Source organism: Vanacampus margaritifer, chromosome 12 (genome assembly GCF_051991255.1).
Source record: "Vanacampus margaritifer isolate UIUO_Vmar chromosome 12, RoL_Vmar_1.0, whole genome shotgun sequence".
Lineage (NCBI taxonomy): Eukaryota > Metazoa > Chordata > Actinopteri > Syngnathiformes > Syngnathidae > Vanacampus > Vanacampus margaritifer.
Genome location: NC_135443.1, coordinates 2,908,377 through 2,926,902, shown reverse-complemented (window position 1 = coordinate 2,926,902; position 18,526 = coordinate 2,908,377). Strand labels below are relative to the sequence as shown.

General features: G+C 40.2%; 1 protein-coding gene and 1 long non-coding RNA gene across 3 annotated transcripts in view; one reads left to right on the top strand and one right to left on the bottom strand.

The window, feature by feature from the left end:
• The window catches only part of LOC144061331 (uncharacterized), a 58,794-nt gene that overhangs the window by 35,337 nt on the left and 4,931 nt on the right, over positions 1 to 18,526 (top strand). Inside the window, exons 3-7 of one of the 2 annotated variants that reach the window (XR_013296163.1) lie at positions 6,639 to 6,755; positions 13,067 to 13,217; positions 13,862 to 14,481; positions 14,633 to 14,709; positions 15,526 to 18,519. This is a non-coding gene — a long non-coding RNA (uncharacterized LOC144061331). Of the gene's footprint in view, positions 1 to 6,638; positions 6,756 to 13,066; positions 13,218 to 13,861; positions 14,482 to 14,632; positions 14,710 to 15,525; positions 18,520 to 18,526 lie in introns of those variants that run through there. The other variant, XR_013296162.1, reaches the window with a different exon arrangement.
• The window catches only part of rgs7a (regulator of G protein signaling 7a), a 60,894-nt gene that overhangs the window by 38,368 nt on the left and 4,000 nt on the right, over positions 1 to 18,526 (bottom strand). The gene's annotated exons all lie outside the window — the stretch shown is intronic.

Sequence of the window (18,526 nt, the reverse complement as noted above, 5' to 3'; positions counted from 1 at the left end):
ATGTCAGTCACTTCTGGAGTGGTTCGACAATGCTGTTGTGCGAGCACTTGAAAGGTTGACGAAATGATGTGATAGATGCAAAGAAATGTCTCTTTTGTTTTGTTTTTTTTACTGCTAGTGACAATTTCAACTGCAGAGAACAGTTGAGGAAATAGTAGTTATTACAAAAACGGCCAGCAGCTGGCGGCAGAGCAAAAGAGATCAACCAGGGCCATGTTGGAAAAAAGCTCAGTACAGACGCTCCCCTACTTACGAACATTCGAGTTGCGAACAACGGTACATACGAACATTTCTGCGCGTACAGTATGTCGAAAAATGTTTGGAAAGAAATGCTGTAAGTTAGATTTTGTATTGCGCGTAGTGCTTCTTTCCGCCGCTAATACCGACGATTGGCGCTGTGAAAGCTCATTGGAGGCTGAGCAACGTGGCGAGGAGGAGGAGGAAGAAAACGCCGGTCCCCATGAAGCAGGAAATAACTTTTGAAGCCGATTCCAGCGACGACGAAGAATCTCTCATGATATAAAATCCTCCTCTTCCTCCTCCTCCATCATCTCCTTAAGCATCGAGTACATCTTCCAAAAGTAAGTTAAACTTCATTTTATTTATCTTATTACGTACATGTACATACTGTGTGTGTGTGTCTCACTCTCTCGCTCTAACATACGTAGTACAGTACTGTACGTATTCTCTCCATTTTATTAAGTTTTTTTCAGTACAAACCAATGCAGGTTACTTGTACAAGCCTTAAACATACTTACTGTATATAAACCTTCAATATACTTAAATAGGCTTTAAACATAAATTCTAATACAAAATATAGCACTGAAGCAACTTACGAACAAATTCACCTTACGAACGATCGTCCGGAACGGAACTCGTTCGTAAGGTGGGGAGCGTCTGTACTATACAGATTTGTGAATAATGATGAAACTTCATCAATCAGTCAAAATCCAGTAAAACAGCCTGGAGCGAACGGGATTGCGTGTTAGGCGACCAAGACTTGAAAACCTCTAAAATGGTTTATAATTTCCCATGGAATTATCATCATCATCATCATCATTCTATAGGCAGTTATAAAAGAAGAAGCTATACATACCACAAGATGGTAGCAAAGCACAACTTTTCTATTAGACAGGGCTACGGCCTGACAAAATAACTCTTCTCCCTTCAATTATCATAGTTTATTGGCTTTGGCCGAAACAAACGAGTGGATCGGTAAGCTTTTCGGCAAATAACAGAGCATAGGTTTCCCCCCTTTTGTGGGGAACACTCTACATGCAACAAGAGCAACGATAAGCAATCACAATCGAAAAGCAGTCTTGATTGCTCACGAGATGTCACCAATAACATCTCTAAGAACAATAAGAACCACGCTATGCAATACAGCAAGCCTGTACACTAACCGCAAATCTTTACTATGGCCGCAATTATGTGTTAAAACGGTGATTACGTCATCCAGAGAACCGGCACAGAAATTTCTTTTGCTTCACCGGTTATTTCACATAGATTCAATAATTGATGGCCAAGCTGGATATTTTCGCGTTGTATTGCACAAGAGGCGAGCGATAGGGGGCAACACCTCTTGCCTACGTCCGCAGTGGACCAATCTGCCATTTGTCTGCCATTCCATCAAATTTCAATCGAATGTGCCCAGAATTTAATCAACTGTCGATTGTTGCCATCTGCCTTGTCTTGCCGGAATCAGCCGGTAAATATCCTGTCCGTCTTGCCTTATGCACACGCGTATAATGCTCTGATGCAGACGGCATCGCACACAAGGGAAATGAATACCTTGTGAAATTTATTCAAGCCCAAAATATTGCAACTTTGACCTTGCGTTTTTTGTTTGTACAAACTCAGGTAAGAATTATTTCAGCACAGTGCGATCGAAAGACGCGATCATTTTTGTCAATGTTCAAATCCAGGAGAATTGTATTGAAGGTTAATTAGGAGATGGTAATCCGTGTTAATAATGTCCCTTCAGACTATAGAGATGGAAAATAATGGAGGTGCGTTTTATTTTGGCATAGGAGTCTAAATAAACTCTAAAATTACTAGTACTATATACTGGATGCATTAGCAACAAAGTGTAATGGGTGCCAACAGTTCTGCTGGGGGAAATGAATTGCCGATGTTTGTGTGTTTTGGAGATCGGTGTTTTAGTGGCAAATAAGGTAGAAGTCTTTCATGGCTAGTAGTAGCGTTTCTAAGCAAACTAGGCACTAGGCCGGTTTGTATTTACTGTAAATTTGGCATATTCGACCTTAAAAGACATCATTTTCTTGACATCTTTCTTCTCTGATGCACAACTAGTGTTGAAGGCGCCAGTGAGCAATGTCTGCCGTCTAGTGGTGAGCACTGTTATTACCACTGAAGACTGCTCAACTATATAAGCATTATTTGCAAATATCAATCGAGGGCTACTCCTTGTAAATGAATGATGAGATCACTCTATCAATGTCAATACTGTTAAATGTTTTACCTTTTAGTTATATACTTCACCGTATACTCGCATAGATGCAAATGAATCTAACCAAAGTCGGTGCCACATTTGAAGATGAGAAAAGCAGCAACAGCATGTGAACTCCGGATGGGCTTTGGTGAGCTCGCTAAGCTGAGCTAACAGCGCATAGCTGCGAGCCTCAGTCGGCTGCAGGTGGAAGCTGCTCAGCTACTTTTGCCCTGCAAGCTGTGAGTGTTTGTGTGCCTCTGATGACTTTGAAACAGGCGTTATGCAAATTCAGTCCCGGAGTATTTGCCAAAAGGAACGTCTCGATTATAATGGTCAAACTGAACACCTAATGGGACACTGGGTCGTCATTACCTCATGAAATGCCTTTTCTCTAATCGATTATGTTATGCGGCATGAGCAGGGCTGTCTGTAAAGGTTTTTGATAGTGAAGAAGATGTTAGGGCTTCACAGTTTACGATTGTTTGCTGTTAGGAGTCAGGTTTCCATCCAATTGTTTCAAATTTTTTGAGTGAATTTATTGAAAATGCGCTAAACGGACATGCGACTTATGTTTGTTTCCATCTGTTCTTCTTTTGCGAATATTGAGAGGGGACACCATAGAGATGTTATCCACAATTTAAAAAAGGAAGAAGACCAGGAAGTGACTGCGCCGTGTGTTGACGTCGTATGACGGTTTGATAAACCGTAGCGTTACTTTGCTGTTTTCCATCTAAAATTGCATCAATATTCGTTTCTTTAATTCATTCCAAAAAGATTTCTGTTTCGTCGTCTCCCCAAACATACCTTATTTTATCGTCCGCCATTGCTTTGTGACTACAAACGTACGTGTGACGTAATATCCGGTCAAAATGTGCGACGTGTGTCCGGTCTTGCCAGCGGTTATTCGCAAAACCTGTTTCCATAGCCAAAATTTGCATTTTAATTTTTTGGATACGCTTCAAAATCCACCCTATCCAAGCGTAAAACTTTTTTTTTTTTCAAATTTTGGGCCCTTTTTCGAATTTCTAGCTTTTCCATTCAGTTTTAGTTTCGCATTTCTTGAAAATTCAAATAAAAATGGGTGGATGGAGACCCAACTATTGTTTTGGGTACCCTAAGTTTGATTAGTGGTTCTTTTCTTGGTTCTTTACTTGCCTTTGGCAAGTGAAGGGATCCAATTAAAACCACCAGCTTAACTTCTAAGATCTTTCTTAGATGGTGGCAGGGCTGTGGTCAAGTCCACCTTTTATTGAGTCTCCAGGGTCAAGTTTCCAAAAATCAGGTTGCCACTCTGGGTAAAAGTTGTAAACAGCCAGAATGCAAAACAACACATCCAGTGTTGTTGTTTTTGTTTAGCTTGAGTCCCCAATAAAGACTAGGAGTCATGAGTGAATCATTTCACACAGGAGGGATGACTCTACTGCAGCAGGGTCTGAATATGTCGCTCTTGCCCCCCACCCCCACCCCACCCGCCATCTCTTTGTGAGGATAAAAGCTGACTGGAGTGGCACGCTGCTCAAAATCGCGCTCTGACGACTTCAAAGAGAGACGAGAGGGATGTGAGAGGATGGAACCGGCGGGCGTTGGGGGGGGGGGGGGGGCAAGGGGGTGGTGGGATCAGGAAATATGGCACCAAAGCGAGAGGTGCACATCTTCTGAACATACTGTAGGTGAGACAAGCAGACAAAGTTTTTTTTTATAGCGCAGGTGTACTGGGAACATCAAAGAGCTGAGGACGAACAAAAAAAGGACATCAGTGTGGTCGTGGCAGGGAACGGAGAGGGGAAAGGGAGTCGAATAAAAGCAGTGAACGTGGCGAGGAGGCCAGACAAAAGGAGCTAGACAGACTGATGTGAGAATCGCGAGAAGGATGCTTAGTAGGAAGAAAACAGCATCCTTGATTCCGGCTGACAAAATAAACTGCAGAGAAGCGGAGGCGATGCATGAAACGCAGCAAGTCGTTGACAAGATTTCTTATTGCTGTTGACTTTTGAAGGCTGCAAATACAATTTGGGCTTTGGCAATGAAGTGAGGTGGCGGGGAAATGTACATAGAGGCGCAGTTGTGGAAAAGGAGGGCTCTGCTGTTATTCCTTGGCTGAATACTTTAATCAGATGAATGCAAAAAAAAAAAAAAAAGAAGTTGATTTTGCTACTTGGAGGCAGGTGGTCACTGTATATTGCCTACTTTTGTATATGCAGTATTAACAGTGTAAATAAATTCTCGGATTGGTGTCACAGAATATATATTACAAATCTAAACTAGAAAGTACAAGTTTTAGAAGTGTTTTTCTTACAAATTCAGAGGCGGGTATCGTCATTGACTGGAATTGATGATTGATGGAAGTGCCCACCTTTTGGCGTGTGCTTCAGCACTTTGAGCGAATGCTTGATAATGCGAAGCCTCACAAGAATACATGGATTGAGAAGGACTGTGTCGACCGTGATTGACAGAAGTAATCCTGCTTCACTCGGTGCTGTCCGTGCATTTTTTTGTCAAGGGAGTTTCGCATTATCAAGCATTCGCCGAAAGTGCTGAGCACACGCCAAAAGGTGGGCACTTCCATCAATCATCAAATCCAGTCAATGACGATGGCCACCTCTGCGAAATATTTACTGTAGTTATGGCTTGACTACAACATGTTTGGATTTATGTGCAAATTTGAGTTACATCATGTCATGAAAACCGGACTCTGCGTCGTAAACAAAGGACCTGTACAACAATTGCCCACAACTATCCTAGCGTTAACAACACAAAAGGCCTCCTGGCTGGCTCGCCAATGTTATAGTCCTCTCAAGTGGCTTGTATGGAGATGTCGTGCGAATGACAGACAGCTATTCTCCTTTTTACAAGCCAGTGTTAGCATCTTAATGATTTCCAAGGTGTTGTTTACATGCTAGTGCTTGAAAGCAGTGCTTCCTAACCACTGTGCCGTGGATCATCAGTGTGCCGTGACAGATCATCGGGTGTGCCGCTGGAAATGATCCAGTCAACTTAAAATATATTATTTATTCACTACAAATGTCATGATCCGTGTTTGGGTTAACTTTGTTTTGATAGGATTTAGCTTGGTTTGTTATTTCTTTTTTTTATGTTCGACTAAACATGCAAAATTGAAAGTAAATACGTTTGTGAGTAAATTAAGATGAGAATATAATTACTTCAGTATACAATGGAGAAAACCATGAATAATTGATGCCTCTCGTTCACGAAAGATTTATAATTGCCTATAGATGCCATAAAATGGCAGCAAAGGAATACTTTTCCAAAATGGAGGTTTTGGAGATTACAGAAGATCTGCTAATTTGTGGAAGCTGAATGAGCAATACATGGCTTTTCACTATACAGTACTTTTTGTGACATTTTCGTTTGTTGGTGTGCTTTGCGAATTGTTGTCAAATCTGTCTTCACTCTATTGGTTCGACAACACTTGTTTAAAGGGCATTTTAAGAAAAGTGGGAAATGAAGACGAGATTGTTGCGATGGAGCTCGTAAAAGACGATTTCCAAGAGATACAAGGTCACGGAGACAAAGCAATACAGCCAAAAGTGTTTCCTCTTCCCTCTTCCTGCCTGTTTGAGTGTTTTTGCCCTTGTTTAAATCATCACACCAGAGGCCGAGCATCCGTTCACAGATCCCGACAAGGGTTTTCCCCTGTAATCATTCCCTAAATGTTGAGCTGGAATTAAATGTCCAGACAAAGGCGAGGCCCAAGTCAGCCCGCTATCGTAATGCCCAGGCTGCCTTCGACCCTTATATAATCCAAACAGACAGGACTAAAAGCTCCAGCTGTGGCAGACGGACACAGAAGGGGTTGGGGCGGGTGGTAGGACAAGACGGTATCTTTGCTGTCTTCACATAGCAGCTCAAAGTAGGACGCTGCCATTAGAAACGCAACATATTTTCCCAAAGAAAAGCCGCTTCATCAGTCATATGCGATCATTTATATTCACAGGTGCGCTAATGGGATTTATTGCTTTGTTCTGATACCCGAGGCCCTCCTTTTATATCCTGTCAAGGCTAAACTTGATTTTATCACGCCTATTGCAACATTACAGCATTACAGAAGCTTTAGCGGTGTGGCCCGGAAAGAAACTTCTAGGAATAATTGAACTTGATGGGAAATAGTCATTGTTTTCAGTTTTGTTTAGTTTTTTTTTGTTAGTTTTTTTTTGCTTTCTTGCAGATTGGAAGATGGGCCAATCAATAGCACTCTCTTCCACGGATGGTTCGATACCTCCTTGAATCACGCGCAGTGCAGTGCAGTTAACCCTGGTGCACCTTTGAGTATCTAATGACGCAGGTACTGACCCGATAAGTCCTTTCGTTCTCTCGGTGCATGCATTGATCATGACAGCAGTTGCAAAAATGGCACGGCATTTATGAAACATGATGAAACGGCCTCCGCCTTGACAGCCAGTCGCTGTGAGCTTCATGGACAAACTGTGGACACACTGATAAAGTGAAATCTATTTTCTTTGTACTTTACACAGAGTTCATAGTGTGTGTGTGTGTGTGTGTGTGTGAATGTGGCACATGGACATCCCTGAATTCCAACAACCTTCAGCAAATTTTGACAACTTCACTGAGCAAGTATGTGCCACGGAGCAGAAGCTAACACTAAGCTAAAAGCTAATCTGTCTATATATATTATATTATATATTTTTCACTTTTTTTGCTGCTGTTTATTAGCGTTTTTTAAAATATTTTTGGGGTTTTCATTTTTTTCCAATGCATTTATAATCAATAAACGTAATTTATATGCGTACATTTTTTTTTACCTCTTTAATAGGGATAGAGTGATTATCGGCCGGGCCGATTATTGGTGCCGATATTCAGCATTTTGACAAATATCGGTATTGACCTTTTAAAAATTTTGACGGCTGATAAAAGATCCATTTAAAACTGTGTTAACCTCAAGGAGCTAAATTTTCAGTTTTCAGTCCCTGGGAACGCTCTGCACCTTTTATGGTTGTTTGAAATTATAACAAAGATAAGTAAAAAAAAATTAACATTGTGGATATTTCAAAATTTTGGAAAACATTATTTACTGGAGAAATTAATACGGAACTATTTATTTAAGTTTTCATTTAAGTTTTTAAAGATGTGCCGATGACCCTTGGAACTCCCTGAACTTTTTGTTAGAATATTAAAACAAATATGTGTATTTTATTATTAAAGAATTTTTAAAAGGTTGTTCAATAAATTCAAGTTAAGAACTGGAATTTGTATTTTTATTTTTTTTCTTCTCCAAGCCAGTCTTTGTTTTCCTGAAAAATCGAATGAATATCGGCTCCAAATATCGGTCATCGGCCTCCTTTGCTACTAAATATCGATATCAGTATTGGGGAAAAAAACCATATCGGTCTTTCTTAACTCTTTAAGGATTTATTTTTGTTCATCTTAATAGTACTGTAAGAGTGGTTAGCTTGGAACTACACAAATATGGCTGCTGAATGTTCAAATGTTAATTAACTCACGTTGAGATGCTGCATAATGTGAATCAATTATTTCCCTTGCTTAATCTTCAGAGACTTGACAGTTAAACTGCTGTAAACAACATACAGCCGCCCGCACGGTCCAGCGGATTACCTCATGTTGTCGCCGCTATTGACTGTCGCTTGCGCGTGTGATGCCGGCCCCTCTAATTAGCATTTAGGTATCGACCACGGCAAATATGGACACGATGGATTACAAAGTCATGAGCCAATTGTCCGGGCGGGCCACCAGGCGACGCGCGGTTCGATAATTTGCAGTTTGAGCTGCAGCAACATGAATGTTTTCCGACACAGGGAGCAGATGTACAAAAGATTTCTCTCTAATCTTGTAATTATAGATCAGCCCACCTCGCCCGCCCTTCATCTTTCCCTCTGTTTTCTAATCGTCTGCGTTCAGATTGAGAAAAAGCCCTGCCAACCTCCACTGTTTGACTTGAGAACAATCGAGGATGGCTAGAAAATGATATTGATAAGATGTTGCTACGCTTATAGGGAATATTGAGTAGCTCTGCAGATGAGGGCGAGACATCCTGTCGAGAAGCCACGCACCGAATTTCTGCATCAAGGAAGGCTCGAGATGCGCATTATCCGTCAATACTGTATTCCAGCCGTGTTGCAGGCAAAGTCTCGTTCTTACGCCGGTGGCCGCCAAGTCGATTTTCCAGATCAATATCATGCACTAATACCTTTTGCCTTGCTTGTTAATTCCGTTTATTCCTTGCTTCGTTAGTGAGTCTCGCCAGGGGGGGAAATGCCGCAGCGCTCGCCGTGCGGCATCAACACCTTCTCCAAAGTGTCAAGCGCAGAGTTGCGCTCATGAAGGAACGTTGGCTGGATGCCATGCTAATGCTAATGCTAATGCTAATACTATGTCTTCTTCATGAAGATGTGTCACATGGCCCGTAGCTTCACGCTGGTTATGATCGAGGCGGGAAGAATAAGAGCTGACTTTTGGGGATATGAGCGTCTGGCAAGGCGGCGTCTAATAAATAACGTAATAATGCAGACACCGGCAGGAAGAGGCGCTTCCCATCAGACAATCACTTAAGGCGGACGGCGCTGATTAGATCGTATATGATTTAACTGTAAGCCCTTCTTCATTTTCTCACTGTTTGCACTCTTGTGTGGCTCCTCCAATGTTCGCTGCAGCTCCAGGTTTTTTTTATTTGATTTTTTTTTGTTTTAGAATTTTGCCCCGAGATTCTGCAATTGCCAGTCGTCACCAGCAGGTCGTCAAGTGAAATGATACATATGCTTAATTCTGCTTGGATATTATTATTAACTTGAACCAACACACCTGAAGCTCGTCAGCAAGCTCTGCTGCATAAGCCTGATAACGACCTCATTCATTGGAAACAGGTGCGTTGGAGCGGGGAAACATCCAAAGCATGCAGGACTCCAGCCCTCGAAGGACCGAGTATATAATATAATAATATAAGAAATATATCGCTTATTGTCCAAAAACTACAATCAATACATCTCTGCTTATGCCCACTTCAACCTCTCATCATTTTCAAACGATCACCGCCAATGTTTTGGATTTTATTGACGCGCGCTTTCCTCTTTGTAGGAAAAACGTAACATAAGTTGATGTCAGAAAACTGCGATCAATGCTCAGCAAAATTGAATGTATCTTAGTGGCGTTTGAGGAAGAAGCTTAATGTCCATAAAATCCAAAACATTTGGCCCATGGTTCTAATATTTTTTTTAAGTTGAAGTGGGCATACAGTAAAGATGTCCACGTGAATTTTGGTGGCAGTTTTCTGATGTTGACATTAAGCTTTTTTTTTTTTTTACAATTGCGTTAAGCATTTTAGGCTCTTTTTGACCCAGTTTTCGTTTTAGGCTGCTGAGATGTCCACACTAGAGGTTGACATAAAAAATACAGTCAGATGATCTACTTTTTAGTGTATGTATTTAATTTGTATTTTAGTATTTTAAATACTTTTTAACACACTGCATTGGCACATGGGTAAAAATATTGTTAGTACAATGTATTGATTTTTAGAGTGGAAATGACAATAGAAGGTAATCAATCGAATCCAGATCTCCCCAAAAATGCGCCTGGGAGTTTCACAGATTGACTACGCCCTGAGAATATGATGTATAGAAAACGCAAGATAAATATTTGGCGGTGTGACGCAAATAAGGCCGATAACAGTAAATGATGACGCTACTTACTTTTACGACGAGGCTGCTGGAAGGAAGGTGGCGTTAAAAAAAAAAAAAAAAAAATGATGGTAAATTTATATTTCATGTAAGGTTCCAAGCTGTACATGTGGCTGCGTCTCTCCTTAAGCCCTTAAGTGCTTTAAAGGGGAGGGAGAGAACAATAGAAATCACAGGCCCGTATGCTCCTTTTACCTCATTTTGCTGCAAAGCCGTCGTGTCGCCAGGGGACCGGTTACGTCAAAAGCGATCCATATTGACACACACACACATGTAAGCGCCGGAATGCAAAGCAGTACGCTTTTCCTTCATCGACTGAAGAGAATAACAACAGCGTAAAATACTGGTGCTCGGAACAAAAACAGTATAGGTACAGTTGAGGATTAATGGATCCGCACAGAGACGGAAGCCAAAGTGGCTGCTGGGAGAACAATTACTGGATGCCCATTGGCAGCTGAGATGTAAATACGAGTGGACTGCTGGCACTGCAGCCAGATACTTCACACGATAATGTACTGTTTTAGCGCTACCGATGATTGCGATTGCCTCCGAAAATTACAATCTTCAGAGATGCTGTTGACGAGCTGGAATGCAAACGAGCGAAACGAATTGAGGGCTGCATAAATAATGCTTGCAAATGCTTGCGGTATCTCAACGTACGAAGTTGATTTCATTCAAAAGCGGCCACTGAAAGGAGAAGCCCAACGTTGAAACAACAAAAGCAAATATTAAAACATAGACTGGATTTAACTCTTTGACTGCCAACCGTTTTCAGAAAAGGGATGCTGTGGGTGCCAGCTGATTTAAGCATTTTGACTGATCTTTCAAGGTCCACAGAAAATGTTGTGTTTGGACTATGGAAACACACATACTACCAAACGAAAGATTGAACTCTCATCTTTCATCAGAAAAGTTTTTCAGTAATCAACAATAGAAAATGGTTAGTTTCACCCAAATGCTCTGTTTTGGAGAAATCAAGCTTTTTGTGAAACGATATTATTTCATGCACTCTAGTGAATTTGACACTTGTCCAAAGAGAGTCATCGCTGCCATCTAGTGCCCAAAAATAGTCATTATACTAACTCGATCTGCTTGATACTTTCAGCACAGCTGGCCAAGGCTTTCCTCCACCCGTTTCCAAAAAAAAACAAAAAAAAACATAGTTAACGTCTTTTAACGTCTTTGGCAGCCCTCATTTGGATTTTACTAAACGATATTAAACGTTTTTGGCAGTCAAAGAGTTAATAAAGTATAATTAAGCTAAAAGTCTCACGGACACACTGTTAATGTGTCTTGACGTGTGCCTTTAAGGGGCGTGGCCAAGTGAGTGACATCAGGACCTGTGACTCCAACCCGGGTTATACTACGCTCACACCGAACACCAATTGATCCCACTCACACAGGATATGGATCGGGCTGGCCTACAAATGGCGGAAATCCAACAATAATGGATCCCCATTATACATGCAGTGCAAAAATAATACTTTTTTTTTTTAACTCATTCAATCTCAAAAACCTATAAATACGGTTTTTTTTAGAACTAGTTTGTCCTGCACTCCCAAAAACGTATGAATATGTTCTATTTTAAATCTTAGCATGGTCCCAAAGACGTATTTATACGTTTTTATGACTACTGAAATGGAATTCTAATTATAATACTATATGTCTGCTGTCCCCAAATATAATGAAAATATACCCCCAATGGCTGTGAGCAGTATCAATATGAAAACGAGTTAGTATAAGTGCAATACAACTAAGACGATGATGAAGAAGAAATGACATCATGTTGGAGAACAACAGCAATAAATGCCCAGCGATGTTCTTTGCATTCACACAATGCATTTTAGTGCACGACATCATTAGTATGAATGATTGATTCTCAGAATTTGCATATAGAACGTAGAACTTTGGATGATTGCAGATTGCAAAAGACAATATCATAATTGGCTAGCATCATTAATTTGCCTGATTTGAAAAGACTTGACAGGTGATGTTGTAAACACAGGGGAAAAAAATCAACTCAAATACGAATGGCAACAGTCGAACACAAAGGGGGGGTGGCTTGCTTTTATGTTTTCCAGCCTTTGTGCTGCACAGTCGTAAGACACTGGTGAGTAATACCGGATTAAAAAAGATCTATATTTTACACTCCGTGTGGTGTATTGCGCGGCACACAAAAGGTTCCCTCCGATGTTCCCTCCTCATGCTGAGTGGCTGTGAACTTGTGTTTTAGGCTTGCATGAAAAATTCAGCTCTTTCTCTCTCTCTCTTCTCAACGTTCGCCCTACATAGCGCTACATGCCGCCATGTTCATGCATGCAGCGCCATATTATTCATGCCACGCGCACGTGAGCAGGCATACACATGCGCTTTGGGCCAGGGGGAATTCGACATTCATCTCAATTGAAGAATTAAAAAAAAAATAAAATAAATATTGAGATTCTGAAGATTTTGCATCATTCCTACTTTGACATTAGTGATGTTCTTCTCTACGCAACTGTTATCAGATATTTGTACTTCACTTGAGTATTTATTTTTGTCATGACTGAAGATAACCTGTGCTGAGGAAGTAGGTAACGACCAATCATGGCTGACCAATGTTTGCTGACCAAACCCAGAAAACAGGTGAGCCATGATTGGTCGTACCGACTTCCTCAGCACACGTGATGTCATCTTTGGTCAACGGTAAGTGGAAACATTTGTTTTAAAGGTACATGAAAAATAATGAAGTTATCAAATTAATTCTAGCTAAAGTTTTAACTTTTTCTGGCTGAAAATGGTTCAATGAGTCCTTTAAGAACAAACTACAAGTACTTTTGCCACCTCTGGTAACAAGTGTCTGGTCTCTTTCTGGCTGAGGCGTCCTTGAGGGAAACAAAAATCGCTACGGTGCTCATTTGCAAGGAAAGCGGGTCAACACCTCGACTTGTCCATCCATTTTCATTAGAGGCTAATGGCAGCAGTGGACGAGCCGCGGCGAGAGCGAGCTTGAGTGCGAGAGACGATGCCGCTTCGGTCCTGCTGGAAGGACGATTTAACTACCATCCACTGTCCTTAACCAGAGAACTCCCTGCGCTCTTGTTATGTAACTCCCAAAGGTAACGTTTGATATCAACATTGACCGCAGTGTTTACGCAGTCAGTTTATAACATTTATGCACAAGAAGGCAGAAGTATGGAGGACCAAAACTGCCCAAAATAAACGACTAAATAAATAAATGAATAAAAGTGAAAATAAAAACGAATATCAAAAATGTCATTCAAAAATTAAATAACAAAAAAATGGAAATAAACCCCCCCCCCAAAAAAAAAAAAAATATATATATATATATATCCATAAAAAAATAAATACAAAAATAAATCTATTAATAGAATTTCATATCAATCAATAAATAAAAACGCTCTGCTCTCATATTTATTTATTTCATGCAACAGACGCTCTGTCAGGTCGAAATGTTATTCAAATGAGGGGGCGGTCCTAAGCGTGTCTTGGGTTGGACTCCGCCGTTGCAAACTGCCTAGAGTTAATATTTATTTAGTTTTTTACTTTTATATTTATTTTTACTTTTATTTATTTATTTAGGGATATATATATAGTTTTTATTTCCATTTGTTTAATTTTTGTAATTTTTTTTTTTATCCATTTTTAATTTTACTGTTATTAATTAATTAATTATTTTTTTTAATTTTGGCAGTTTTGGTCCTCCACTTGAGGATGCTTTTTTTTTGTTTGGCCCCGACAGCACGGTCCAGTCAGAGCGGGTCGCCGCATCTGAAAAGCATCTGAAAAGCATCTGGCATCCGCCCGAGCGAAGAGCACAGCCTTCCCATTGAAGTTTGACCCAAAGCCACTCCAGAAGCGCCGTTTTCATCCCGGCTGCCGTCACATCGTTCTCCCTTTCATGGTGCCGTGTATGTAGGTCAGCAAGTGCGCGCCATCACAAAAGGTCCGAAGAGTCAGATTGTGCGTGAAAGCTTCATGACTCAAACCCGTGATTTTGAAGACAGATTTTCAAAAGTAGCTCAAAGTGGACTAAGGATGCTTTGTTGCGGCTGAGCTTTCGACACGTCATGAGTTTAAGATCTGTCTAGAAACTATTTAATTGGATTTTACTTTAACCACCCCCCCCCCCCCCACACACACACACACACACCCTCCGAGATTATGTGTGTAATTAAACAGCCAACTGTCCTCCTTTCTCAAAACGTACCAATGAGCAAGCCATTCTGAAATTTCAGCAATTTACATAATAACCACCAACACATAAATTTCTTCAGCCATGACTTGGCAGCAAGGCTGGTGAAGATCCACCAATTTCAAGCCACAATTCGACAACAATGTCTGAGTCAACGAAGCCAAAAGGTAAGCAGAGCTGCAATGGCTTGCGCTAAAGGCGGTTTCTGATCAGCTGAAGTTGTCGTGGTGCACGCATTTCACGCTGATCTGCACACTAATCAACACGTATTGTTTGAAGTGCTGCATCCATAAGTGAAAATGTTTGTCTTGCCTTCAGGGGCGCTGTGGGCACAGCCTCCACCAGTAGAAGCCACTTTCTTCGTCAACCCCTGAGCTCCGCCTCCAGTCACCATGGTAACGAAAGCCGTACTCAGATTTGGTTACGAAGTGAGGCCGTTATTATTCTTGATTTTTTTAAAATTGTTTTAATGAATTTATTTTGTATTTTACTTATTGTATTTTTGTATTTTATTGACTATTTTTTTATTTTTAAAGTGGGTTTTACTAGATTTTATCTGTATTTTTTTTATTTGTTTTAAAATTATTTTTAATGTATTGTTTTTTATTTTACTTTATTTTAGTATTTTATTGACTGTTTTTTTATAGTTAGTTTTACTAGTATTTATCTGTATGATAGTGTGCGGATCTCAATGTGCAGCACTTATAAAGTGGATTGGATTTTCACAAACATACTGCATGTAAATGTAAACTTTTAATATATAACAATTTTAATTGTAATAGTTAACAATTACCTATGCAAAACCAAGTAGTTTATTAGTAGAAGAGTTTTGATCAATCTCAGGTGGCGGCCATTTTGCCACCTGCTGTCGACTGAAGATGACATCACAGTTGCTCGGGTCTCAGGTGACAACCAATCACAGCTCAGCTTCAGAAAACAGGTGAGCTGTGATTGGTCGTTGTCTGAGCCCTGAGTAAATGTGATGTCATCTTCAGTCGACAGCAAGTGGCAAAATGGCCGCCACCTGACATGGATAAAACAGCTGGATTTTGCTGCATAACTCGTATTCCACAAATGTTAATTAGAATGTCAGGTTTAGACTAGTGAGGTCACATATAACATATTATTGTCAAGAAATGTTTAAGGTTGACTTCCCTTTTAGTAATCCACCTCAGCCCGTCACCTTTGTTTTGCTTTTTGTGTGCCACTAGCCCACCAAATCCCGTCCCGCACGGCCAAAAAGCGTCAATCTCTGATATCATGCTAAGCGTATCCTCTTCCCGCCGTGCGGGAGCAGATGGAACGATGGCGCTCGCTGAAGGGTGAAGCCGACGAAATGGCGAAAATGGACTGCGCGCCTGACTCATGCGCAAGTAAAACGAGAAAATGCTCACTTTGTGGGCGCACCTGAACGCGAAGTAAACCATTTCAGGACCCACCAGGCAGCGATGCACGTTATCGCATATCGAAGGCCGTAATACTGCAGATCACACTTCATTATGGAAGCCGACCATCTCGGCTAAGTGAATTTGACTTCAGCTTTTACACGTCAGCGAGTAGGAGACTAAAATGGATCAGGCCTTTTTTGTTATCTTTTTGCGGATAATAAAGTCTGGGCCACCGGGGAACAGAAGCCTCTCCTGTCGGCAGGGAAGCAATTTCCAAAAATGGTTTCATCTGAAATGCATAAAAAGATTGCGATCAAATGAGCGCCGCGCACACTCTCGTACATCTTTATGTCACATTACAGGTATTCAAATTAGAATTCCGCCTCAAGTTTGAAACATTTTATCTTCCAGCTAAGGCTCAATCCTAAATAGTTTTTCCCTGCCAACATAACACAGTTCACTGATTCTGAGCTGAGCTGTTTTCACACCTTTCTCACTTGAGGCCAGTATCAAAACACAGATGCAGAATGCAATATTTATTCAGATAAGATATGTGGACAATCAAGTGTAAAACTAGGCACAAAAAAATATATATATTTTGTCTCATTTATAGGAATTAGCGATGCACGATAATATCGGTGACCGATAATTATCGGCAATTATCGACCAATTTGACGTCAAACAGATAAAACCGATAATAAAGAAATCTGCCTATAATTATCGCATTTTTATTTGTGATGTCATAATGCGCGCGAGCTCGTGTTCGCGGAAGATGTATCATGGTGATGTGGTCGTCGCCAGTGTGGGCTTTCTTTTTTGTGTCTCCCCAAAATGTTACCATCGCAGTTTTTTGTTGCATTTTTTTAAACATGGCATACTCAAAATGAATTACTGGTTGAGATATCGATAAAATTCAGCTTTATGGTGCTTAACACAATGTATTTAACATGTTAGACTTATTGAAAGACTATAAAGTATATTTATCTTCAAAATTATTTTGCAAATAATTATCAGCTTACTTCAATCAATAAACGCAATCAAACGCACCCCAGGATGCAGACGAGTCGAACATGCGAATGTTGCGTCAGGCCTCCGTTTGATGTGTGAAGCCGGGCGGGATTAAGGTGCCCCCGGCCCCTCCCCTTTTGTTTCACCCCCTTCCAAATACGCTCCGATAACGCCCTCACATGCCGCCGGGTGTCGTTTCTCCTCCATTAATGCAGACAAAAGCGCCTCTACCAACATTGTTAACTATGTCAGCTCCTGTTCAAACAGTCGGCGCAACCTGCAGGCCCCCCTGCGCACACGCGCACGCACACGCACGCTCTTTAAAGCCTCGGCGTTACTGTACAATCAGCTGATGTTGCAATATTACCAAAATGTAAAAGTAGGAGCGTTATGTTGGAAATCGCTGAGTATGGTTACAAACGTACTCGAAAGTATGCAGCCGATGGACGAATATGAATCCGATGCATCAATATTGGATGCTGCTGTATCAATAATGTAGCACAAGAGATAAGGTGAAGATGCATTATAAATACAGGGTGCTACAAAATATATATTTTTGACATCATTTGATAGACTAATACAGATACAGTTTCCCAACCTTTAGCGAGCCAATGCACAAAGCACTCAAAATAGTTCCTGAAATAATGACAATCTCCTTTTCTTTTTTTTTTAACTCAGTGTGAAATCTACTTATTCTGTTGTATGAAACAGGTAAACACGCACCTTCGTTGTACCTTCTGCCCTCTAGTGGAAGTGCACTTCATTGCAAGAGAGTTGATTTTCGAGGACACGCAATGAAAATAAAACTGCCACAATTTCTAAAAGGAAAAATAAAACGCTGCGCTTAATAACATCTTGAATTGGTTGCAAAATCCCATTCTGGCTGAATGCTGTGGGAATTGTGAATCATTTTTCAAAATCAAATTTAATTAAATTTTGTTTATTTCGGACATGTTGTTACTTGTGTATTCATATTTAAAATTATGTTTAAAAAAAACAAACAATAATACTGGAACATCTTGTACATGTTGATGTTTTGTCTCATCCAGTGTTGCAATTGGAACTACTTCCATAAAAAAAAAAAAAAAATTGTAATCAGTCATAAATAAGGCTGGGGCGATTCTGGATAAAATAATAATCACAATTATTTTTGATTTGAGATCATTAACATAACATCATTTTTCATTTATTCCAAAACTTTGTATTTATTGAATTACCAAAGCTCACCTTGAAACATAACTTGAAAAAACAACCAGAAAATAAATGACTGGTGATGTAAAATGCTAATATTGTGCAATAATAGCAATTAAAACAACCAATAAATACAGACTAGACTAAGTGCAATTTCTGGAGAAATTGCGTGGGAATGCTGAAAGATGAATGCTAAAATTTCCACAATAAATATTGTGTGTTTCTATTGTGTACACGTTGGCCTCTTGTGGGCAGTGTGGTGCCATACTTGCATAGAATACACACTTACATAAAGATAAGAAGAGTAGAAGAAGAAATGTGTGCGTGATCTTTATTAGTATAACTAATTTTCTACAGATTAGGACAAATATTTGCCTTTGAGTATTGTTATATTACCAGTTTGTATGTGTTTGTCCAGAAATTGTGTGTTACTTTTTTGTTTTTTGAAGGAATATCACTCCATGAACTCCATGCTAACTTTCTATTAGCCTGTCAATGGGATTTTACATTGACTGCTAGCATGAGCACTGGCAACGAAACATGTCTTTTATTTAAATACACAAAAGTGCTCTTTTCTTTGATTATAATGTTATAAATAAGAAAAAGCACACTTGGCATGGCCGCA